Genomic DNA, 23594 nt, shown 5'->3' with positions numbered 1-23594 from the left:
TGGTTTGGGGGCGGGCTAGTGGCCCCCAGACCACTGGCTTGATGCTGTTATTCCAACTGCAAATATTTCTTTGTATTCTTAGTCAGTTAGGATGTGCTGAATGGAGCTGGGAAAAACACAGAAGAGTAAAACTGAATTTATTTTATTTATTTTACATTTGTTGACCGAGGAAGTCCGGCTAGGCACAAAGGCCCCTTTTCAGTTGAGGCCTGAGGAGAAAATCTCCAGTGCATGGAGTACAAACAAAAGTTAATATCTGCATGGAGTACAAACAAAAGTTAATATCTGCAATGTCAGGCAGAATATAATTAAAATATATTTTACAATGTCAAAATAGATAAGATAGTAACTACACAACAGTAGCATGACTTCTTGTACTAATTATATTCTCTACAGATATAGTTAAATAACTATACAGTAGGATAGCTGTCTCAATATAGAGTATGAAGTTATTTGCAAAGGGTGGAAAGCAAAACGATGATTTAGATATGAGATATAAAAATACTGAGTGGGAAAAGAGTTAAGAGAGACATAGGTAGAACGTGGGCAGGTGAAGACAGAGTGATGGTAGCAGAGTAGAGAAGACCAGAGGTATAGTAGAAGGGCAGGAAGAAGAAAAGTTGTTATACCTGTCACGGAGATGTACAGCTACAAAGCCTGGATGTCCAGAGGTGTTTCCTTAGTTGTGTTTTGAATGCCAGTTGGTTTTCAAGAAGCCTGAGCATTTTGGAGGGCAGATTTATTCCTTTGATCTAGTTTTTTTTGTCAAGGCAATCACTGGATGAGAAAGGTTGTTTAAAACCTTTAAGCACATCAGAACATCTGGAACCCCCATAGCTTCTGGGGACTGATCCCTGTCTTAATGCACTTTTTTCTCCCACAGTTGTTAGAGCACAGTCTTGCTTAGACAGAGCGTACTGAATATCCACAAAATATAATGAAAACAGTCAAAGGATGAAGTGCCTCTTTGATACAGCAAACGAAAACTTCATAAAAACGCAAGAGGCTACACCATAAAAAGTGAAGGAGGCCATTTATTTCACCACACAGAACATAAAATATAAAAACAAAGTGAGCGCTTTCACATTCATATGAACGCTTCTTCAGACTTATCTATTCCTACAAAAAACATTTATCTTTTGACTGTTTTTGTTATATTTTGTGGATATTTCTCTGTGGTCTACAGTTAAAGGGACATTGCAGAAGGGACCAAGATTGAACTTGCCTACAATCCGAGGATTCCGGCTCAAACATACCCTACTGGTAAAGAAGAGAGTTTGTTTTTCCGTCTACTAAAAGCTGAGAGTAACCTACTGCTTAAATTGACTAGAGCTTATTTATTTAACAACAGTGATGGGGTAGTGAACAATGAGCGGAACATCACTGTGATGCAAATTATGAGAAAGCTTGAGAATAAACTGGTGAAATTAAAGACAGTACAATGGCAGAGGAAGTACATGGAAGCTTGCCTTTGCTTCAAGTGGTGCCGAGGGGTTTACGTATATTGAAAATGCCTACCTTCGGCACCACCTACCCAGATTTGTTAACTAAGTGGCAGAGATTGAATCTTGAGACAAGCTATGGCTACATGAAGCTACTAGTCAAACAGTACACGTTAATAGAGGAAAGCATAACCAAAGAAATGAAACAGTTATGCCAAAAATTTGTGACTCTTCTATCATTACAAGACTTGAATGATTTTGCTACAAAAATGAGCACTAACCTTGCATTATTAGATAATAAACTTATGCAGGGTAAAAAAAAGAAATTAGAGAGAGACTTTTTAGATGTTCATAATGGGAATGTGTTCTCTTGGCCAAGGAAACCAATGAGAAATTGCGAATCAGTTCAGCCCCTCTCATCTAACCAATCAGCTGATGCACATTCATTCGTCACCCCCTACAGGGACAGATAACGTCAATACCGGTTCAGCAGGAGATACAGCAACAACAGATAAAGACGCCAGTCTACAAATGGGGCACATTGATATGAATGAAGGACAATCCTTGATTAAAGAAAAGATTAAACATTTTTCTACGCCTACACCAGATGTAAGAAGGAAAGAGAAACCTACTGAGGTGATTCCTTCTACCTCTATTGTAACATTGGCATCTTATCCTTTTCCATTACCAATCCGAATAGCACAGAAGCAGCCATGGACACCTCAGCAGAGAATTAAGAAATGCAAGTCATCGGAAGAATGGCTAGAGTTTCAGAAGAAAATGCTGAAACCAGTGAGTCGGACTTGATTGTAAATATTTCTACACATGTTTTAAGTGAATCAGAGAGGTCCCTTTTGAAGAAAGGGTTCTCATTTATACCTTCTAAAAAAGTGAATGTGACAGACTTAATAGTTGATATCAAACTTTTTACTAGGAATATCTGTTTGAAGTTAATGTATGGTAGTGCTGATAATGAAACTGTTAATAGCTTTAAGAGACCTTCCACTTTTATACCCCCAATGCATCCACTTCTCGAAGCTTTTGAGGGAGCTTGTGAGAAAGATTTAATAGAGACATTTGAATCAAGTAATAAGAAAGTTAAACAGGGATTTTCTAATTTAAATAAAAATGAATTAGAGGCATTAAATGTTCTATGGGATAATAACAGCATCACTGTTAGACCCGCCGACAAAGGCGGAGCTGTAGTGATTTTAGATAGTGATTGTTATGAAGTTAAAATGAGATGCCTACTAGCTGAAACTGACACCTATCAACTTTTAAATAATCAGCAATTGAGTAAGATTATTAAAGATGTACACAGTGAATTGTATGATCTTTTAATGAGTGGGATTATTGATAATGACCTTTATAAGTATTTTTTAGCGGAAACGCTGACAGTTCCCACATTTGGAGGCCTACCGAAGATTCATAAAGATTTACTAGATCCTCCCATGAGACCTATAGTGTCTTGTAAAGGATGGCTGACTGAATCTATGTCCATATATGTAGAGAAACAACTTAGACCAGTGGTTGAACGAACTGATTTGATTATTAGAGATACACAGCAATTTTTAGAAACTCTTTCAAATTATGTAGCCTCAGAAAGAAATATCTCCACTAGTATATTAGTCACCCTAGATGTAGCTTCCCTATTCACAGCAATTCCCAGTGATGTTGGCACTGACTATGTGAGGCTATTTTTAATAGACAAAGTGATGCTCAGAGAATTAATAATGAGATGCATGATGTTGCTTGAAATTATTTTGAATAATAATGTGTTTTCATATAATTAGTCTTATTGTTTAAAAGCTAAAGGAGTGGCAATGGGCACTCCTTGTGCCAACTCGTATGCTAATCTTGTAATGGCGTATTGGGAGTATACATATGTGATTGATGATTTACAGTTTAGGAGCTACATTATATATTATAAACTATTTGTGGGTGATATTTTTCTTGTTTGGGGAGGCACTGAGGAGAAGTTGAATGAGTTTATTGAATACATAAATGGCACCACAATTTTTTTGTTATTCACAGGCCATTGGTCATTTGAAATGATAGAATTTTTGGATGTCTTGATATGTAGGCAAGGCAATGAAATACACACATAGATGTACAGGAAGAACTGCAGGAGGAATAATCTGCTACATCGCAGCAGTATGCATCTCCCGCGTATGTATCACAGCATAGTTAAGAGTCAAGCACTGAGGGCCTCCAGGTTGACTAGGCAAGATATTATTTTCCATGAAACATTGACAACTTTAGAACAAGAATTTAATGATAGAGGATATAAATCGGATGAATGTATGAGGCTGTTTGACAATACCGTAACTAAGACAAGGCAGAGGCAAACCTTTCTTTAAGAGGGATAATAGTAAGCAGAATGAATTAAGAAACACTAATCATTCATTAGCACAGTTTAACAGATTAATTATTCCCTATACTAACAACAATAGTACGATACTAGAGACAGTAAAGAAGAACTGGAATATATTGACTGTAGATGAAAAAATTTCAGGACTGGTGGAATACCAGATACCTAGATATTCCTACAAGAATACAAAGTCCTTGAAAAGACTATTATGTTATGATAGAAAGAATAAGAGCAGAGTACAGTCAGTTAGGAAGGGAACGTTTCCATGTAGGAACTGCAATCAGTGCTCCTACATTGCTAGTGATAATATCTTTGTACATCCAGACACAGGCAACATCTATACTTTTGATCACTATGCTGATTGCAAATCACGAGACTTAATATACTTAGCGAAATGTCAGAAATGCACATCTTTTTATATTGGGAAAACCAATAGGACCCTATGGGAAAGGGTTAGGGAGCATTTGTACGCTATTCATAAAGAAGACGATAGGAATGTATTAGCTAAACGTGTTATTAATCACCAATCACCTTCTTGCTTAACTAATTATCTCTCTTTGTTCACATCACTCTTCCTCATTCAGCTACTTACACTCTTTAGATCCTACCTGCCTCTCTTCCTCAAACCTTATTCTCCAACAACTGATAGTGGACTAGTAACTCACTACCCCTAGAGACATGTGGTACTCCATTCTACTACCCACCCTACTAGCCCCATACCTCTTAAACTTATATGAAACACAACCTCTCCTAGGACTCCATACCTCAAATGGTCATACCAACAACCCTGAAACCAAACATACCAACTTTTATCACATCAGTAATACCAAGCCACTTCTTATATCATGCTCCTACTCCCAACACACTCACACCAGTAAAATCAGCCCTAGACTCAAACAATACTGTAAAATAATAGATACATTTATGAAATTTATCTCTAAGTTAAGACTCAATCTGTTAATTGATGGGGACATACACCCTAACCCTGGCCCTACCAACATTAATAAATCCTCTCTCTCTCTATCAGCAACTTAAGCTACACCCCTACAATTCCCCATCCACCCAACTCTCTCTTAACCTGTCATCTCAACATCCGAAGTATCAATAACAAACTGCATGAACTTCATGCACTCCTTGTTGATCTCGCCCCTGATATTCTGTGTCTCTCAGAGACCTGGTTAAAACCCTCCACTACCGATAATGAAATACTTCCCCCTGGGTATAACATACACAGGCTGGACCGAGCATCCACAAAAGGGGGTGGGGTGGCGGTACTATACAAATCTGATATGATTGTAACTACAGATGTTATTCAACCGCCTCAGACCAATAATTCTGAAATCCTAGCTACCAAACTGAAGCTTAATAACAGTAAGCATATCTACATAATCTGTGTGTACATTCCCCCAGGTAATAATATAGCCACACTAGAAGACATCCTTCATTGGATATCCATCCACTACCCCCAAGAAACCATACTTCTCGGTGACCTTAATATAGACTGGAGAACTTGTTCCTCTGAATCTCCTACCATTCATATTAACTTGCATTCATTCAAGCAAGTTATTAACACTCCAACTAGACCCCAGAAACGGACGCAGGAGACTCGACTGCAAAAATAACTCAGTTTTAATGTAAGGATGCCAATCCACACAGCACAAACACAAAAACACGAATAAAATGTAGTAGATCCAAAAAGCATGAACGCCTTTCTAATATATGCGTTTTCGTCCAAATGGACTTCATCAGATTCCATTTTAAACTAAACCATACATCTTATATACCAATTTAAAAAGTGGTAACCAATCAATTCACAATGTGCTTTTAAAACCAACAAATAAAGCCTCAAATCTAATTAATAATTCATTATGATGCCCTCATTTTATTAATACACTTTCAAAATCAATTCATAAAAGCTTCATAAATAATCATCATTAAAAATGTTTTTATATTAGCCAAGGTAGCCATTGCCCGTTCTCATCTTCTCTCTACTCTCCTGTACGCATCCCCTCTTCTTCTAAATAACAATAAGTCCAATCTAAATAAACTTACTACCTGTTACAATCACATTGCCAGATTTGCCACTGGGCTCCCTTTTAGAACACATCACTGCATCAATCTAACTCAGCTTGGTTGGCTCGAACTTCCTAGTCTAGTGCTATACAACCAACTGATCATAGCCCACAAAATCATATACACCCCTGAAAACACCCCTTCACTCAAACACCTAGTCACCCTGTATAACAATCCATGACCACTACGTTCTTCCAACAAAGTCCTCATCCAGACTTACAAAACTAATAACCTAGCCGGTGACTCTCTCCTGTCCAACTCCCTAGGTATAACCTGGAACCTTTTACCCCCTGAGATTATCTGAATTTCTTCCCTAAATCACTTCAAAGCCAAGCTCAGACTACACCTGGGGTCAAAAAGGTCCTGCTACTGTACCAAGCCTGGCTAATCCTCACTCTACACAATGTATTAGCCATAATTCTCTCCTTCTAACTAATACATTTCACTCTCACTTACTAACGATGTTAGCTTGTGGTTCCTATGACAATATTAGTAATGTCAACTTCTGTCTCCATGTTCTAAAATGTTTTTCGTCACTTCTTCAAGCAACCCAATACTTTTGTACATTGTTTTTGTCTTTTGTTTATGTTTATGTTGCTGTTTTTGTTGGAGCTTTTCTCCCCGGGCCTCCGCTGAAAATGGACATATATCCAGTCGGACTATCCCGGTTAACAAATGTAAAATAAAAAAAAAAAATAAATTAATAATGATTCAACACATAGGTTTGCCTTCCTAGCAATAGAGTTGATCAATAAAATGATTAGAATGGGAGACATTAAAAATCATACAGAGGAACAAGAGAATAAATGGATTTTGAAGCTGCAAGCCGATAAAGCCCATGGACTCAATGAAAAAGTTTCAATGAAACCTTTCTTGGCAGACCGACCTTTTACATATTAGGTTTTTACATCATTGTGCTTCCCTGCTATTGGTCATGTTTTCCCTTTTGACGTTTTTAAAGGTTTTTACATATACTTATACATTTTTGTACATATTTTTTATCATGTTAGATAGGTTGTCATACCAATAGTTTAGTAGTTTTATATGGTAGTTATTTATATGAGAGCATTTATTGTATTAATATGATATAAGTTTAGTTAAAGGTTTTTACCAGATACATCTCCATTACAAAAATATATATATATATATATATATATATATATATATATATATATATATATATATATATATATATATATGTATATATATATATATATATATGTGTGTGTGTGTGTGTGTGTGTGTATATGTACACATACTGTCATCTAGTGATGCAGCATTGTGATAGTATGTTCTTTTCTGTCAACATTGGTATCTACATCTTAGTATAACATTCTCTGTTTTTATTAATAAAATAAACATATATTATTGGGTTTTTTTATAATAATTTTATATACTATTTTTGATATCAAGTTTTGTTGTTATATGGAAGCATTTATACAGTCTTTATAGAGTATTTATATTATTTTATGAGTTTTTTAAGATTAATGTGGAAGATAAATGAATATTACATCATGTGATTAGTTAGCCATTTGATCAGTTCAGACATTTGATTGGCTAGTGATTTATTCATTCAAACCATTTAGTCATATTTAAATAAATGTTTTTTGTAGGAATAGATAAGTCTGAAGAAGCATTCATATGAACGTGAAAATGCTCACTTTGTTTTTATATTTTATGTTCTGTGTGGTGAAATAAATGGGCTCCTTTGCTTTTTATGGTGTAGCCTCTTGAGTTTTTATGAAGAGCATACTGAATAAATGAATGAATGAATAACCTTGAAAAACTGAAGAGTAAGACAAGCTATGAGAAAAGGGGAGAAAAAAGTAACCTGGATAGTGTGAGTAGGCTCAGATGAATTGGGCAACTGTATAGGGGTGCCATTCTACCTTTACGCCAAGGGCACCACTTTACCTAAGGAAGGCCTTGCTGATAACATATTCTCAGACTTTTAATGTTCAATTATAAAATACCTTTTGCTGAAATTGTGCTTGTGCTAGGTGATCCTGTGCAAACCAGGTGCGTCCTAGTTTAGTCAACCTGAGATTCAATTTCAGACTTTATTTAGGTGATGTTCCACAAAGCACTGCGCATAAAATAAAGCAATTAAATATAAAAATGTATAAAATAATACATAAATACAAATAGTTGCAGAAATAGTATATAGGACATGTAGAAAACAGAGCCACTACCATGTTAAGTGGTAAAATGAATCAAATACTATAAGATAAAATCAAACAAGTCAACAAATTAAGCAGCTGAATAGTTCTACTGGAGCTGTGGCATTTTAGGTAATGAAGTTGAGCCCCATGCTCAAATGGCAGTGTGAAAAGGTCTAGACTTACAGAAGGACAGTACTGAACAGTCCCAAAACCACATAGGAAGCAAGCTACATATATGAGGGTCAAATATGCAAAAGAGCAACAGTACAAAGTTTCCATTTAAATCTGTGGATCTACCAATAGCTCCTTCAGGTAAGAGAGCCAAAGTCATGCAAAGCAAATATACTAACATCAAGGTTTTGAAGATGATCTGAAAGCAGACAGGGAGCCTGTGCAGGTGCTGCAGCACAGGTATTCTCACTTATTCTCCATCTCAGAATCTTCATGATGATAACTTCTTTTCCTCCATTTTGGCATTATGCTGTAACATACCTCTCAACCTCTTACCGCAAAACGTCTGGACAAAGCCTAACAGAATGGGGGGGACAAAGGCCCAAAATAGGGGCAGATTTTAAATATTGCTCTTACAAACTTAGAAAGTTGCTAGAATAACAAGATTTGACTTAACATGCAATTTTCTGAAGGCCATGAATTCTGCAACTCAACTATATATTATTATTTAGTGACTTCAGTCCTCAGATCATCCCAGTGATTTGCCAGAAAATCACAAATTTTATGAGGAACAGACCAAAAATATGAGGCAAAAATCTGGACATTCTGCAAAAATCTGGATAGTTGAGAGGTATGTGCTATAACATTTTTTTTTTTGTCGGTCATTTTCCGTTTCTTCTTGTACCTCCATGTATTTCATTTTGTCCTCTGCTTTGACCTTTATCTATCTTATTCACAGCTCTAGTGTATTTAATTCAAGCTGCATTTTACTGCTATTCGGGGGCACACTGTTGTCCTTCAGTTGCATTACACAAAGCTACAGTCAATTCCAGGTTGTTTCGACATTTAGCTTACTGAAATTTGACTGGAAACATGATGAATATCAAGTCATATTTATTTATATAAGTATGTGGTAATTCTTTGGATTTACACTATTTATTAATACATTTCACTGATACTCTGGCATCTTCTTCAGAGTTCATCTTGCCTGTTTCATAACTAATCTGACTAAAAAAACACTAACTACTGTGCAATATATACAGCTATTTTATTTTGTGGCTGCAAAGATAAACACACTGCTTGGTAGCAAAACTGTTTTACAGGCTCTATAAGTCCAACTTACATTGTATCCATACTACTGTTAGGAAATCATGCCAATTGCTGGGGTAAGGTTCTGAAATCCACACTGCTAACACCAAATAATGTGATGAATGTGGTTTAAATCCTGCCACTGTCATCATTTCCGTGTGATGCAGGGTGCCATTCTTAAATTCTATATCCCTGGCCCAAATGTCAACCATCAAACAAACTGGCGAGGAGTGATTAATTTTAAAAGTTTATGGCAAATATATACTCTTTCCCCAGGTTATTACCAGCATCTGACATATTCAAATAACCTTTACATTAAACAGTTGCAGGACAGGATTATAATCAGTGACTTCTCATGATTTAACCCAACTCTGAGCTCCTGCAGTGTCATCAACAGTAGCGGAGTCTTAAACAAATATATTACAAATACACACACACACAGCTACAAATGAAAATACTTTTATGAAAAAAATCAAATACAGAAATCGAAAAAGCTAATTTAATGTATAAGGCAGTAACTACACAGAAAAATAAAAACAAAAATATGTTAAACAGATAGTTCTTGGCAGCATAACCTTAACTGCATCAATGTAATCACATTTCTAGCACTTTCTAGAGAAAACTGTAGCCTAACTAACATTAAGTCACGAAAAACACTCAGTAGACACAGATAACACATATGCAGATTATCAAGACTTGAACTTGAAGACTTTTGACTGTTTTCTCTTCTTGGTCCCTGTAAGAATACTTTGCTGGTTTCATGTTTAAATAGACTTTATCAAACACATAAACCAGAAATAAAAAGGAAAATACTGGTGTCACCATGCAGCTTTCTTTGCAAGTTAGAGCTCTGTACAATCCAAGCAACAGTCTAAACAGAGGAAAGAGTAGCAGTCCTGGTTCAGTGCTCCGTAGAGGCTATTGTTTTTGTTAAGTCAAAACAGAAGTTTCTGTATTTAAAATTAAGTGCCTTACACCCACAGAGTGTTGCATTCTAACATGAGGTAATGTAGTAGCATGTGATAGGAAGCACTGAATGTGAAAACAGTTTTATTCTGCTGCACACAGCTGTGTTAATACTAAAAATAACAGTTATAAATTTCACACATCTAATAAAATATGCAGCTCTTAATATTTCTTCTATCTATGAAAATATCCAACTCTTGACATATGCTTTCTTGGTAGATTTCAAGCCCATATATATAAATTCTGGCTCAGGAAAGTAACGAGAAGGGTAATTCCTGAAGTATAAAACTAAACACAAGTGGTCTGTCAAGCGTTAAAACCAATGGAGCAGCAGAAAGGCAATTAAATAGCATGATAGTTCATGCGACCATTAAAGCAGTAACTTAGTTTTAATTAATTCATAGAAATCAAGACCCTGAGAAAAAGAAAGAAATGTATGATTAAAATATTCATAAGGAGACTGGTGGTTATACATATGCTTAAAGCTTCCCTTTCCAGTACTGACTTAATAGCAGCATTACCATTCAAGGCGGGTGCTTTGTGATTCGACAGGAAGATGATTCAGTCATACTGACAATATTTCATGCCCTTTAGGTCATATCTTCTTCTGCTTGGTGGTAATACTTCTAAAACATAAAAACAAATAATACAGTGTTCATCTATTGCAGTAATATTTTTATAGACTACAATTTGAACCTCTTTTGCAGTGCATATCTATGTAATGTTTGGCAGTTGAGTTTTTATCCAGATTGTTTAATGAAATCTTGGAAAGTGAGGGGATGCCTCAGGAATGGAGAAAAAGTGTTTTGGTACTGATTTTTAAGAATAAGGGTGATGTGCAGAGCTGTAGTAACTACAGATGGATTAAACTGATCAGTCACAGCATGAAGTTATGGGAAAGAGTAGTGGAAGCTAGGTTAAGAAGGGACGTGATGATTAGTGATCAACAGTATGGTTTAATGCCGGGAAAGAGCACTGCAGATGTGATCTTTGCTCTGAGAGTGTTGATGGAGAAGTACAGAGAATGTCGGAAGGAGTTGCGTTGTGTTTTTGTAGACTTACAGAAAGCATATGACAGGGTGCCTAGAGAGGAGTTGTGGTATTGTATGAGGAAGTCTGGAGTGTCAGAGAAGTATGTAAGAGTGGTACAGGATATGTACGAGGGTAGTGTGACAGAGGTCTCCGGTGGGAGTGATGAATGCATTTAAGGTGGAGGTGGGGTTACATCAAGGATCAGCTCTGAGCCCTTTCTTATTTGCAATGGTGATGGACAGGTTGACAGATGAGATCAGACAGGAGCTCCCGTGGACTATGATGCTTGCAGATGACATTGTGATATCTAGTGAGAGTAGGGAACAGGTGGAGGAGACCCTGGAGAGGTGGAGATATGCTCTAGAGAGAAGCGGAATGAAGGTCAGCAGGACTAAGACAGAATATATGTGTGTGAATGAGAGAGAGGATAGAGGAATGGTGAGGATGCAAGGAGTAGAGGTGGTGAAGGTGGATGAGTTTAAATACTTGAGATCAGTAGTTGAGAGTAACAGTGAGTGTGGAAGAGAGGTGAAGAAGAGAGTACAGGCAGGGTGGAGTGGGTGGAGAAGAGTGTCAGGAGTGACTTGTGACAGACGAGTACCAGTAAGAGTGAAAGGGAAGGTCTACAAGAGGGTAGTGAGACTAGCTATGCTATATGGGTTGGAGACAGTGGCATTGACAAAAAGGCAGGAGTTTAAGATGTTAAGATTTGCACTAGGTGTGACGAGGGTGGACAGGATTAGGAATAAGTATATTAGAGGGTCAGCCCAAGTTGGAAGGTTTGGAGACAAAGCCAGAGAGGTGAGATTACGTTGGTTTGGACATGTGCTGAGGAGGGGTGCTGAGTATATTGGGAAAAGGATGAAACTGCCAGGTAAGAGGAAAAGAGGAAGGCCTAAGATAAGATTTATGGATGTGGTGAGAGAGGACATGCAGGTGGTTGGTGTGACAGAGCAAGATGCAGAGGACAGGAAGAAATGGAAACAGATGATCCGCTGTGGCGACCCCTAATGGGAACAGCCGAAAGAAGATGATCTATGTAATATTCATCAATTCCGTCTTTTAACTTATTGAATACAGACTTATCCACAACATAATAATAATAATAATAATAATAATAATAATAATAATAATAATAATAATAAAAAGACCCCAAGAGCAGAAGATGAGTAAAAGCACTGAAGAACTGAGAAACAAGACACAGGAATAAAGTTCCACTATTTCTTTTGCAAGAAAAACCTGTGCTTTTTACACACACAAAAAAACTTAATTCTGCAGTCAATAACTTAATTACAAAAGACATAGCCTTACATTAAATCGATGCTTCCCAACTTTTTTTTGACCAAGACATCCTATTATATCCATTCAGTAGCCAACATACTGCATTTATTGACATGTTCACACTTAATTACATTCTGTTGTGTCTATCACTGTGCATTAATAACTAAACAATATCAATACTGATCACCATAAATTGACAACAGTTGTTAATTCTCTGAAAAAAGTTATATACAAATAAGAAAAACTAAACTACAAAGCAGAAGGCAAAACCACGTCTAATGTGATGGCTGACTTTGCAAAGAATGGAAAAATTGTCAATACAAGCTTGAACTGAGACTGACAAACACGTGTAAGTAATTTTCATCTGACAATAAACACCCTCTGTGATTTGTTTTTATTATTGTCAATACTGAGATCACTTTTTCACACAGGTAACCTGTGCTGAAGGGGAGAAGTACACCTATGACTTCGGCATTTATCAGTGCATATTCCTGCTCTGTTATAATCCAAATCTCTGTTAAACTAATGCCTGCAAACTTAAGTTGCATTGTTCTGTCAGTGACAATGCTAATTAGCCATTCTTTTTCCATAATCAAAATAGCAAGAACCAGAGAACAAACCAAACATTCCGAACACTCGTTTGTTTAAATAAATAAATAAATAAAAATAAATAAAATAAATAAAATATTTAAATGAACGAGTTTGTTGTTTTATTGATTCTGAGGAAGTCCTAGATATATTCAGATGAAAGCGCTTAATTTTTTGTTGTTTTAATAAACTGTTGTTTGACTGAAATTCAGGGAGTGGAGTGCAGTTTCACTAACTGACCTGGTGTATGGAATTTTTTACTTTTTCCATAATCTGTAAGTTAGACAAATTTAAATGGTGATGAAATGGATTTCTGATCCTGTCTTTTTCAGCCGTATTCAAACTGGGGAAATAATATTGCAACCTTTCCTCTAAATATGACAAATGCTTAATTATAATACCATGCAACTCATTTGCACCAGGATCAGCTTGAACTTAATGTGGAAGCATACAAATGGAATTTGTTGTTTCTGTTTCATTGCTTCACATCACCAGTTTACAACAAAAAGCTTCAAGCTTATCAATAACAGTAAGTACTTTTATATTGCAGCCAAGCATACTGGAATTCAATGCATTAAAGAACTGGTTTAGGTTATTGCACAATTCATACACTATGACAGAACTTCGCCATTTGATAACCATCTTACTTTTTTATGCTTTAATAGTGTGTACAGCTCAGATTCCACATCTTTGCACAGTTTCTCAAATAGTCGATTCTTGACTGGGTGAAGTTTAATGAAGTCAATTATCTTAATAACCTGATCTAAAACCAGTTGCAGCTCAGTTCCATTGTCTTGCTTACAAATGCTTCACTGTGTATAAAACTCTGCATATTATGTTGGGATTTTCACATTTTGCAAGACTTAGGAATACATACACATTGCTCATCAAAGACAGAGCATTGTCCATGCATAAAGAAGCACACCATTTCCATGACCACTCATTCTAACTGAAAAACACCGAGATTTATTTGAAGATGCCTACTCCTTTGGTTTCAGTCAGCTTCTTTCAAAACAGAAACTGCTCCAACATTTCTTTACTATTTGAAAAGCACACCAAAGCCATTGACTGTAATTTTCTGCTTACATCTATAGCTTTGTCAGTCTGCAGAGTAAATCATGTACAGGTCTTAAATAAGACAGCAGGCACTGCTAGTTACTGATGTCAGCAGACAGCATTTCTAGTCATCTACAAATGGTGTTATTTAACAATGATACATTTGCTATAACCTTTTTGGCATCTTCTTCAAGCATTGTATTTACTTTTATCCTGTAGGCAGGCATAATCAATGTCTCTACGATAGTATATGATTTCATTGTTTTGGTAACAAAACCATTTGACCTGAAAGCTAGCCAACCTTATCTGTTACTGTTACAGCTTTCACAAACAACTGTGGTTATTTCTGCTGATTGTCCAGTAAATGCCTAAAATATGTTTGATTCTAGGGTGCTTTGTTTGTAAATGATATTGCATTTTTCTCACTACCATAGCCTTTTTGCAAGCATGTCGCTGCATATTAAACATTGTGGCTATTGAATACCTTGCTCATCAATGAATATAAATCCATAATCCAAATAAGTGTATTGATACTGTCTGACTTCCGTTTTGTTGCTGCCTGCATTATTATTATCTTACCATTCATAGTAAATAATCCTTTTATGTACGACTTTCACTGCAGACAGCCACTTATGGGCTAAAATAAATGCTGCGTCTCCGAACCTAGTCACTTGCCTCAATAGCATGGTACTGTCCATAATTTCCCCTCCGCAAACTACAAGTCCTGCTAAAAGAGGGTCGCTACACTTTCTAAGAACAAGTCGTCAAGCTCTAAACAACAGACCCACAGAAGATTAACAAGCGGCCAAGGTACTGTCCATAATTTCCCCTCTTCAAACTACAAGTCCTGCTAAAAGAGGGTCGCTACACTTTCTAAGAACAAGCGGTCAAGCTCTAAACAACAGACCCACAGAAGATTAACAAGCGGCCAAGGTACTGTTCATAATTTCCCCTCCTCAAACTACAAGCCCTGCTAAAAGAGGGTCGCTACACTTTCTAAGAACAAGCGGTCAAGCTCTAAACAACAGACCCACAGAAGATTAACAAGCGGCCAAGGTACTGTCCATAATTTCCCCTCCTCAAACTACAAGTCCTGCTAAAAGAGGGTCGCTACACTTTCTAAGAACAAGTGGTCAAGCTCTAAACAACAGACCCACAGAAGATTAACAAGCGGCCAAGGTACTGTCCATAATTTCCCCTCCTCAAACTACAAGTCCTGCTAAAAGAGGGTCGCTACACTTTCTAAGAACAAGCGGTCAAGCTCTAAAGAACAGACCCACAGAAGATTAACTAGCGGCCAAGGTACTGTCCATAATTTCCCCTCCTCAAACTACAAGTCCTGCTAAAAGAGGGTCGCTACACTTTCTAAGAACAAGCGGTCAAGCTCTAAACAACAGACCCACAGAAGATTAACAAGCGGCCAAGGTACTGTCCATAATTTCCCCTCCTCAAACTACAAGTCCTGCTAAAAGAGGGTCGCTACACTTTCTAAGAACAAGCGGTCAAGCTCTAAAGAACAGACCCACAGAAGATTAACTAGCGGCCAAGGTACTGTCAATAATTTCCCCTCCTCAAACTACAAGTCCTGCTAAAAGAGGGTCGCTACACTTTCTAAGAACAAGCGGTCAAGCTCTAAACAACAGACCCACAGAAGATTAACAAGCGGACAAGGTTAATATTCATTAAGACTATAGTGTAAAGAACACTTAAATAGTGTTCACTAAAAGGGTGCGGACTAGGTTCATTTCACGGCAGTAAACCCTATAACATAATTCAATTCTAGTAACTCGTCTAGACAAATTTTATCCAAAACAAACTTCATATTTTCCATAGTAAGAGGGATTTGTTTTAATGTTTGGTGAACTATAATAGTAAAGAGGTTACTTTTATACTTACCTTATTCACTGGCCTTTGGAAACTTTGAGGCGGTTTTAGCCCCGCTATATCAGCCCCCTCCCACCATCTCTGATGTATCTGAGGTTATATATCTCCCTACCTGTGGCGCCATTTTTCAATTACTGCTGCGTCTCCGAACCTAGTCGCTTGCCTCAATAGCAGGGTATGTAATTACGGACATTGAAAGTGAATAATCTCTACAAATATCTTAAAGTGACATCTTGTGATGATAGAACTGCTAATTAATAAGGAAGGTAGTTCTTCTTTGTGTAGAAATCTAGTACCTAAGGATTACTGAACTGGGTTATCACCTGGTGTTAGCGTGCTAAGACGCCAATGCTGTATCCACAGATAAGGACTTTGGAAATAGTTATTACCTTTACTTGTCATTGATGTAGTAGATGTACATATATTTCCTGTACATATCTTATAATTTCTAAGTCTTAAATAAGGTAGTACTGGTCTATAAATGCAGTCTTCTGGAGCTTAATCTTGCATTCACTTGTTTTATGAGCCCGGTGGAGCTGGGATATCCTGATACAATATAACAGTTAGCGTGTACTGTAAAATAACTCCACTGCGACTATGTTTAGCTAGTTGATAGAAATTTCTCAACTATATTGACTACTGTTAAGGCATAGCACATAAAAACTTTCAGAGGGAGAACAAAGATTTTACTGTTGACTTGCTATATAATTGAGAAGCGTTTGCCTTGCTTACTGGAACCATTTTTAACTTGCATATGACCGTCAATGTTAAATTCTTCTTGTCGCTGTTGTACTAGCATTTGTTATACCCAATTTAAATAACTAAGACTGTATTTTTCTTTAATTTTAATCATACTGTTTGATACTGTGAAACTGTGTAATCACGATAGAAGCTTCAATTTTAAGCCTTTGTGTTGTTCCATCGTATCTCCCATCAGGTACTGTCCATAATTTCCCCTCCTCAGACTACAAGTCCTGCTAAAAGAGGGTCGCTACACTTTCTAAGAACAAGCGGTCAAGCTCTAAACAACAGACCCACAGAAGATTAACAAGCGGCCAAGGTACTGTCCATAATTTCCCCCTCCTCAAACTACAAGTCCTGCTAAAAGAGGGTCGCTACACTTTCTAAGAACAAGCGGTCAAGCTCTAAACAACAGACCCACAGAAGATTAACAAGCGGCCAAGGTACTGTCCGTAATTTCCCCTCCTCAAACTACAAGTCCTGCTAAAAGAGGGTCGCTACACTTTCTAAGAACAAGCGGTCAAGCTCTAAAAAACAGACCCACAGAAGATTAACAAGCGGCCAAGGTACTGTCCATAATTTCCCCTCCTCAAACTAAAAGTCCTGCTAAAAGAGGGTCACTACACTTTCTAAGAACAAGCGGTCAAGCTCTAAACAACAGACCAACAGAAGATTAACAAGCGGCCAAGGTTAATATTCATTAAGACTATAGTGTAAAGAATGCTTAAATAGTGTTCATTAAAAGGGTGCGGACTAGGTTCATTTCACGGCAGTAAACCCTATAACATAATTCAATTCTAGTAACTCGTCTAGACAAATTTTATCCAAAACAATCTTCATATTTTCCATAGTAAGAGGGATTTGTTTTAATGTTTGGTGAACTATAATAGTAAAGAGGTTACTTTTATACTTACCTTATTCACTGGCCTTTGGAAACTTTGAGGCGGTTTTAGCCCCGCTATATCAGCCCCCTCCCACCATCTCTGATGTATCTGAGGTTATACATCTCCCTACCTGTGGCGCCATTTTTCAATTACTGCTGCGTCTCCGAACCTAGTCGCTTGCCTCAATAGCAGGGTATGTAATTACGGACATTGAAAGTGAATAATCTCTATAAATATCTTAAAGTGACATCTTGTGATGACAGAACTGCTAGTTAATAAGGAAGTTATTTATTCTTTGTGTAGAAATCTAGTACCTAAGGATTACTGAACTGGGTTATCACCTGGCGTTAGCGTACTGCTAAGACGCCAATGCTGTATCCACAGATAAGGACTTTGGAAATAGTTATTACCTTTACTTGTCATTGATGTAGTAGATGTACATATATTTCCTGTACATATCTTATAATTTCTAAGTCTTAAATAAGGTAGTACTGGTCTATAAACGCGATCTTCTGGAGCTTAATCTTGCATTTACTTGTTTTACGAGCCCGGTGGAGCTGGGATATCCTGATACAATATAATAGTTAGCGTGTACTGTAAAATAACTCCACTGCGACTATGTTTAGCTAGTTGATAGAAATTTCTCAACTATATTGACTACTGTTAAGGCATAGCACATAAAAACTTTCAGAGGGAGAACAAAGATTTTACTGCTGACTTGCTATATAATTGAGAAGCGTTTGCCTTGCTTACTGGAACCATTTTTAACTTGCATATGACCGTCAATGTTAAATTCTTCTTGTCGCTGTTGTACTAGCATTTGTTATACCCAATTTAAATAACTAAGACGGTATTTTTCTTTAATTTTAATTGTACTGTTTGATACTGTGAAACTGTGTAATCACGATAGAAGCTTCAATTTTAAGCCTTTGTGTTGTTCCATCGTATCTCCTATCAGGTACTGTCCATAATTTCCCCTCCTCAAACTACAAGTCCTGCTAAAAGAGGGTCGCTACACTTTCTAAGAACAAGCGGTCAAGCTCTAAACAACAGACCCACAGAAGATTAACAAGCAGCCAAGGTTAATATTCATTAAGACTATAGTGTAAAGAACGCTTAAATAGTGTTCACTAAAAGGGTGCGGACTAGGTTCATTTCACGGCAGTAAACCCTATAACATAATTCGATTCTAGTAACTCATCTAGACAAATTTTATCCAAAACAAACTTCATATTTTCCATAGTAAGAGGGATTTGTTTTAATGTTTGGTGAACTATAATAGTAAAGAGGTTAGTTTTATACTTACCTTATTCACTGGCCTTTGGAAACTTTGAGGCGGTTTTAGCCCGCTATATCAGCCCCTCCCACCATCTCTGATGTATCTGAGGTTATATATCTCCCTACCTGTGGCCATTTTTCAATTACTGCTGCGTCTCCAAACCTAGTCGCTTGCCTCAATAGCAGGGTATGTAATTACGGACATTGAAAGTGAATAATCTCTATAAATATCTTAAAGTGACATCTTGTGATGATAGAACTGCTAATTAATAAGGAAGGTAGTTCTTCTTTGTGTAGAAATCTAGTACCTAAGGATTACTGAACTGGGTTATCACCTGGTGTTAGCGTACTGCTAAGATGCCAATGCTGTATCCACAGATAAGGACTTTGGAAATAGTTATTACCTTTACTTGTCATTGATGTAGTAGATGTACATATATTTCCTGTACATATCTTATAATTTCTAAGTCTTAAATAAGGTAGTACTGGTCTATAAATGCAGTCTTCTGGAGCTTAATCTTGCATTCACTTGTTTTATGAGCCCGGTGGAGCTGGGATATTCTGATACAATATAACAGTTAGCGTGTACTGTAAAATAACTCCACTGCGACTATGTTTAGCTAGTTGATAGAAATTTCTCAACTATATTGACTACTGTTAAGGCATAGTACATAAAAACTTTCAGAGGGAGAACAAAGATTTTACTGTTGACTTGCTATATAATTGAGAAGCGTTTGCCTTGCTTACTGGAACCATTTTTAACTTGCATATGACCGTCAATGTTAAATTCTTCTTGTCGCTGTTGTACTAGCATTTGTTATACCCAATTTAAATAACTAAGACTGTATTTTTCTTTAATTTTAATCATACTGTTTGATACTGTGAAACTGTGTAATCACGATAGAAGCTTCAATTTTAAGCCTTTGTGTTGTTCCATCGTATCTCCCATCAGGTACTGTCCATAATTTCCCCTCCTCAGACTACAAGTCCTGCTAAAAGAGGGTCGCTACACTTTCTAAGAACAAGCGGTCAAGCTCTAAACAACAGACCCACAGAAGATTAACAAGCGGCCAAGGTACTGTCCATAATTTCCCCTCCTCAAACTACAAGTCTTGCTAAAAGAGGGTCGCTACACTTTCTAGGAACAAGCGGTCAAGCTCTAAACAACAGACCCACAGAAGATTAACAAGCGGCCAAGGTACTGTCCATAATTTCCCCTCCTCAAACTACAAGTCCTGCTAAAAGAGGGTCGCTACACTTTCTAAGAACAAGTGGTCAAGCTCTAAACAACAGACCCACAGAAGATTAACAAGCGGCCAAGGTACTGTCCATAATTTCCCCTCCTCAAACTACAAGTCCTGCTAAAAGAGGGTCGCTACACTTTCTAAGAACAAGCGGTCAAGCTCTAAAGAACAGACCCACAGAAGATTAACTAGCGGCCAAGGTACTGTCCATAATTTCCCCTCCTCAAACTACAAGTCCTGCTAAAAGAGGGTCGCTACACTTTCTAAGAACAAGCGGTCAAGCTCTAAACAACAGACCCACAGAAGATTAACAAGCAGCCAAGGTACTGTCCATAATTTCCCCTCCTCAAACTACAAGTCCTGCTAAAAGAGGGTCGCTACACTTTCTAAGAACAAGCGGTCAAGCTCTAAAGAACAGACCCACAGAAGATTAACTAGCGGCCAAGGTACTGTCAATAATTTCCCCTCCTCAAACTACAAGTCCTGCTAAAAGAGGGTCGCTACACTTTCTAAGAACAAGCGGTCAAGCTCTAAACAACAGACCCACAGAAGATTAACAAGCGGACAAGGTTAATATTCATTAAGACTATAGTGTAAAGAACACTTAAATAGTGTTCACTAAAAGGGTGCGGACTAGGTTCATTTCACGGCAGTAAACCCTATAACATAATTCAATTCTAGTAACTCGTCTAGACAAATTTTATCCAAAACAAACTTCATATTTTCCATAGTAAGAGGGATTTGTTTTAATGTTTGGTGAACTATAATAGTAAAGAGGTTACTTTTATACTTACCTTATTCACTGGCCTTTGGAAACTTTGAGGCGGTTTTAGCCCCGCTATATCAGCCCCCTCCCACCATCTCTGATGTATCTGAGGTTATATATCTCCCTACCTGTGGCGCCATTTTTCAATTACTGCTGCGTCTCCGAACCTAGTCGCTTGCCTCAATAGCAGGGTATGTAATTACGGACATTGAAAGTGAATAATCTCTACAAATATCTTAAAGTGACATCTTGTGATGATAGAACTGCTAATTAATAAGGAAGGTAGTTCTTCTTTGTGTAGAAATCTAGTACCTAAGGATTACTGAACTGGGTTATCACCTGGTGTTAGCGTACTGCTAAGACGCCAATGCTGTATCCACAGATAAGGACTTTGGAAATAGTTATTACCTTTACTTGTCATTGATGTAGTAGATGTACATATATTTCCTGTACATATCTTATAATTTCTAAGTCTTAAATAAGGTAGTACTGGTCTATAAATGCAGTCTTCTGGAGCTTAATCTTGCATTCACTTGTTTTATGAGCCCGGTGGAGCTGGGATATCCTGATACAATATAACAGTTAGCGTGTACTGTAAAATAACTCCACTGCGACTATGTTTAGCTAGTTGATAGAAATTTCTCAACTATATTGACTACTGTTAAGGCATAGCACATAAAAACTTTCAGAGGGAGAACAAAGATTTTACTGTTGACTTGCTATATAATTGAGAAGCGTTTGCCTTGCTTACTGGAACCATTTTAACTTGCATATGACCGTCAATGTTAAATTCTTCTTGTCGCTGTTGTACTAGCATTTGTTATACCCAATTTAAATAACTAAGACTGTATTTTTCTTTAATTTTAATCATACTGTTTGATACTGTGAAACTGTGTAATCACGATAGAAGCTTCAATTTTAAGCCTTTGTGTTGTTCCATCGTATCTCCCATCAGGTACTGTCCATAATTTCCCCTCCTCAGACTACAAGTCCTGCTAAAAGAGGGTCGCTACACTTTCTAAGAACAAGCGGTCAAGCTCTAAACAACAGACCCACAGAAGATTAACAAGCGGCCAAGGTACTGTCCATAATTTCCCCTCCTCAAACTACAAGTCCTGCTAAAAGAGGGTCGCTACACTTTCTAAGAACAAGCGGTCAAGCTCTAAACAACAGACCCACAGAAGATTAACAAGCGGCCAAGGTACTGTCCGTATTTTCCCCTCCTCAAACTACAAGTCCTGCTAAAAGAGGGTCGCTACACTTTCTAAGAACAAGCGGTCAAGCTCTAAAAAACAGACCCACAGAAGATTAACAAGCGCGCAAGGTACTGTCCATAATTTCCCCTCCTCAAACTAAAAGTCCTGCTAAAAGAGGGTCACTACACTTTCTAAGAACAAGCGGTCAAGCTCTAAACAACAGACCAACAGAAGATTAACAAGCGGCCAAGGTTAATATTCATTAAGACTATAGTGTAAAGAATGCTTAAATAGTGTTCATTAAAAGGGTGCGGACTAGGTTCATTTCACGGCAGTAAACCCTATAACATAATTCAATTCTAGTAACTCGTCTAGACAAATTTTATCCAAAACAATCTTCATATTTTCCATAGTAAGAGGGATTTGTTTTAATGTTTGGTGAACTATAATAGTAAAGAGGTTACTTTTATACTTACCTTATTCACTGGCCTTTGGAAACTTTGAGGCGGTTTTAGCCCGCTATATCAGCCCCCTCCCACCATCTCTGATGTATCTGAGGTTATACATCTCCCTACCTGTGGCGCCATTTTTCAATTACTGCTGCGTCTCCGAACCTAGTCGCTTGCCTCAATAGCAGGGTATGTAATTACGGACATTGAAAGTGAATAATCTCTATAAATATCTTAAAGTGACATCTTGTGATGATAGAACTGCTAGTTAATAAGGAAGTTATTTATTCTTTGTGTAGAAATCTAGTACCTAAGGATTACTGAACTGGGTTATCACCTGGCGTTAGCGTACTGCTAAGACGCCAATGCTGTATCCACAGATAAGGACTTTGGAAATAGTTATTACCTTTACTTGTCATTGATGTAGTAGATGTACATATATTTCCTGTACATATCTTATAATTTCTAAGTCTTAAATAAGGTAGTACTGGTCTATAAACGCGATCTTCTGGAGCTTAATCTTGCATTTACTTGTTTTACGAGCCCGGTGGAGCTGGGATATCCTGATACAATATAATAGTTAGCGTGTACTGTAAAATAACTCCACTGCGACTATGTTTAGCTAGTTGATAGAAATTTCTCAACTATATTGACTACTGTTAAGGCATAGCACATAAAACTTTCAGAGGGAGAACAAAGATTTTACTGCTGACTTGCTATATAATTGAGAAGCGTTTGCCTTGCTTACTGGAACCATTTTTAACTTGCATATGACCGTCAATGTTAAATTCTTCTTGTCGCTGTTGTACTAGCATTTGTTATACCCAATTTAAATAACTAAGACGGTATTTTTCTTTAATTTTAATTGTACTGTTTGATACTGTGAAACTGTGTAATCACGATAGAAGCTTCAATTTTAAG

Source organism: Protopterus annectens, chromosome 1.part0 (genome assembly GCF_019279795.1).
Source record: "Protopterus annectens isolate FY-2018-M chromosome 1.part0, PAN1.0, whole genome shotgun sequence".
Classification (NCBI taxonomy): domain Eukaryota; kingdom Metazoa; phylum Chordata; order Ceratodontiformes; family Protopteridae; genus Protopterus; species Protopterus annectens.
The sequence above is the reverse complement of the archived record's forward strand: the minus strand, read 5'-3'. Positions refer to the sequence as shown.